Below are 3,715 nucleotides of genomic sequence, written 5' to 3'. Positions count from 1 at the left end.
CTCATTCGTTCAGCACGTAAGTACCACGTGCCAGACAGTGAGGATGAAGCTGCAGGCGCAATCGGGCCTCACATGGAGCTCCCACCGGGTAGGGAAACAAACACAGGCAAAGAACTGTAATACTGATACAAGGTGATTATGGCCACTGTGGAGCTGTGCGCAGGCTGCTATAAACCCAGGGAGGAACGAAGGCAAGACTGATCCTTGATGAATGAGCAGGAGAGCGTGCCAAGCAGTGAGAACAGCACGTGTAAAGAAGTGATGTTTGCAATGACTCCGGCACCGGGAAGGGTCAAGGGACAGAGGAAGTGGAGGCTGGAGAACTCAGAGGGGCCATCCATGAAGGGCCTTGAATGCCGGGCTAAGGAACTAGAGCTTTCTGCCATAGGCAATGGGGAGCCATTGGAAGATTGTGAGCGGGGGAGGGACACGGTCAGATGTGCATCTCAGAAGCTGATTTGGGTGAATGGGCTGGAGCAGGAGAGGCCGGGCGGAGCAGCCAGTGAAGAGGACCCGACATAGTCCAGGGAAGAGCAGCCGAGGCAAGGGCAGGTGGCTCAGCAGGCGTGAGCACCTCTGGGTGCAAGAACTGAGGTGGGCACGGGGCAGATGGGCTGCAGAGCTGGCCCCGCTCAGGGCAGCTGGGCATTTCCAGGGCTCGAGGTCAAAGAGAGGCTGAGGCAGGCAGGAACTCCAAGAGCTCCTGGGCTTTGGGCTCGAGCAGGCTCAAGGTCAGCAGATGCAGCTGGGCTGTGTCTAGCGACTTAAGAGGTCCACAGCAGGACCCCAGTCCACTCATAGGAGTCAGGGCCAGGTCCAGCCCTAGAGAAGAGTTCCCATGAGCCAGGCTGGCTGTCAGATGGTGCCCTGGTCCTGAAGGGAGAAGAAGCTACAAGTCAAAGCAGCAGAGGATGCCTGGCTCCAGCACCTTTATTTCCCGGACCACCTCCCTTCTCTGGCTACCTGTGAAGATGGACTATGGGGGCACCTGGGGCTGTCTTCCTGCCCATGCCTGGCCCCCTCACATAAGGCTCCCCTCAGACTCTCCAGCTGCCATCTACTCCTGGCCTAGGGACCCGAAGTCTTCACGGATCTGGCCTACCCCTGGTTCCAAGGTTCTTTGAGGATGAATTCTGGCTTGGCCTCACCTGCTCAGGTGCCTTTGGGAGTGTGCCCACCTCGCCAGCCCCCCCTCAGGATACAATCACAGGATGATGATCTCAGGGTGTATGGCCGGAAGAGCTCACTACCTAGAGCCCGCTTGGCCAATTAGTCACTTGTATTATAGGCATTTATTTAAGCACCCACAGTGTGCCAGTCCTTGGACTGAATCAGATCCAGTCTTTGTCCTGTCAAAGTATAACGGAGGCAGACAAACACACTAAACACAGCACAACCTATTGAACATAACAACACAACTCAACAGGACCCAGCTCAGCTCAACACATCTCAGATCTCAGGTCTGTTTTCCAGATCTCTGGGGCCTGAGCTGGAAAGACGCTCAGCTCATAGGCAAAAGGGTTGTGAGGGACAAAGATGCTTGAAGGAATGCCAGCAGTAGAGGGCACAGGTAAGGAGCCTCCACGGTCAGAATACCTGGCTTCAGTCCTGCCTTTGTGATCTGGGACTGATGACTTAACTCTCCGTGCCTCAGTTTCCACATCTGCAAAATGGAGAGAATAATGTGTATCTCATAGATTTTGAGGATTAATTGAGATAATACAGGTAAAGTGCCTGGCACAGTGCCTGGCATGTGGTAACACAGTAGCATTGGCTGTGGTGGTAGTGGTTGTTGCCTTAGAATTATAAAACTGTTATACTCTTAGATTCTTGGAGTCATAGAACCCTAGGATCTTACAACCTTAAGAATAGAACCTAAAGAAAACATAGAGCCTGAATATTAGCTGGGAGGGTCTCCTTGTTCCTTCAGATGGAGGTGAAATTTCCTCTAATGCCTCAGGCCAGGGCTGTCACATTCAGTTGCTCGGGTCGTGCCCTATATGCCTCTAGAGAGAGCCATCCACATAGACTTTGATAGGAATGGAGTCCCCTAGATGCCGTTTGACCCCTAGATGCCTGCCCCACCACACAGGGAGGCCCCACTTTCTCCAGAGAAGCCTGCTAAGTGTCAGGGGGTTCACACGAACCCCCATACTCTCTTCCCCCAGGAAACCATGCTGGCTTTGTCCTGAACCACACTGAATTGAATGTGATAAAACTCACACTTTTATTTGGATTTCATATAAAAACCAAAATCACTCCTCCCAAGCGTTCCTGAGAGTAGACTTTACAGAGGTTTTGGAATGCTCCAGAGAAGGAGCACATCTCATGGAGCACAGCCTACTGGCATCTAGAGAGTACGATGGGTCATGTACTCCCTTCCCCCACCTTACATCTCCCCCCCACCCCACTCCCTCTCTCCCTTCCAGTTCATTCCTCAGGAGTCCAGGCTCTCTATGGGGTCTCTACCCTTATCAAATCATTTCCTCCACAAAGATAGTTCCTTCTCTTCCCAAAAGGACTTCTGGGCCATGTGTTAGGTAATAATTTTTGTATACCTCATCACATTTAGTATCACTTATGAAACCCAAGACTCAGAGAACTTTAAAATCAAATAATCTTAGAAGAAGAATCTTGGAAGAATCTAGCCTAAGGATTGTAAATTCTGAGACTCATGGAGAATTTTAGAATCTGCCACATCTTGCAGTTGGAAGGAACCATAGAGGGTCCTGCAGTCCACACCTTATTCGGTGCAGGCATCTCCTCTATAACAGCGTGGCTGGCAGCTGTTCTGACTGCTAGGCCGTCTCTACTGAAACACAGCTCTCACTCTCTGACCAGGTGGCCCATTCCATTGTTAGATTACGACATCAGCTGCCTGTAGAAATGCTTGCAATAAGGACGTCTCTAATTAACTTTCTTCTGTGCCTGTGATAACACAGGTGGACTCCAGCTCAAGGTGTGCCGAGTTTTTAGAGCAATGACAATTGGGAAGACCAAGATGCAGTGTACTAGCTAGACCTGAGAGCTGGGACCTGAGTGATCCGGTGCGTGGTAATCATGGTGAGCTGAGCTATGATTGGGGCAGGGCTGCAGCCAGAGAATGAGGATAATGGCGATGGCTACCATGTATTGATAAGTTGTATTTTCATTTATTTCAAAATATTTTTAAATTTCTCTTAAGATTTCTTGTTTGACCCATGCATTATTTAGAAGTGTGTTGTTTAATCCCCAAGTAATTTGGGACTTCCCTCCCAGCTTTCTGTTACTGATTGCTAGTTTAATCCCCCTGTGGTCTGAGAGGAGATCTTGTATGACTTCTACCGTTTTAAATTTGTGAAGGTATGTTTTATGGGGTAGGATGTGGTCTGTCTTGGTGAATTTTCCATGTGAGTTTGGGAAGAATGTGTATTCTGTGCATGCTTCTCTTGTTGGATGCAGTAGTTGATAGATGTCAATTATATCCAGCTGATTGATGGTGCTATTGAGTTCAACTGTGTCCTTACTGGTTCTCTGCCTGCTGGATCCATCCATTTCTGATGGAGGGATGTTAAATCTCCAGCTGTAATAGTGGATTCATCTATTTTCTTTGCAGTTTTGGCCTCATGTATTTTGATGCTCTTTAGGTGCATACACATTAAAGATTATTATGGGGCTTCCCTGGTGGCGCGGTGGTTGAGAGTCCGCCTGCCGAGGCAGGGGACACGGGTTCGTG

This window comes from Aethalodelphis obliquidens, unplaced genomic scaffold, assembly GCF_003676395.1.
Source record: "Aethalodelphis obliquidens isolate GAN/ISIS:26980383/991018 unplaced genomic scaffold, ASM367639v1 scaffold9, whole genome shotgun sequence".
Taxonomy (NCBI): domain Eukaryota; kingdom Metazoa; phylum Chordata; class Mammalia; order Artiodactyla; family Delphinidae; genus Aethalodelphis; species Aethalodelphis obliquidens.
This window is presented reverse-complemented; position numbering follows the sequence as displayed.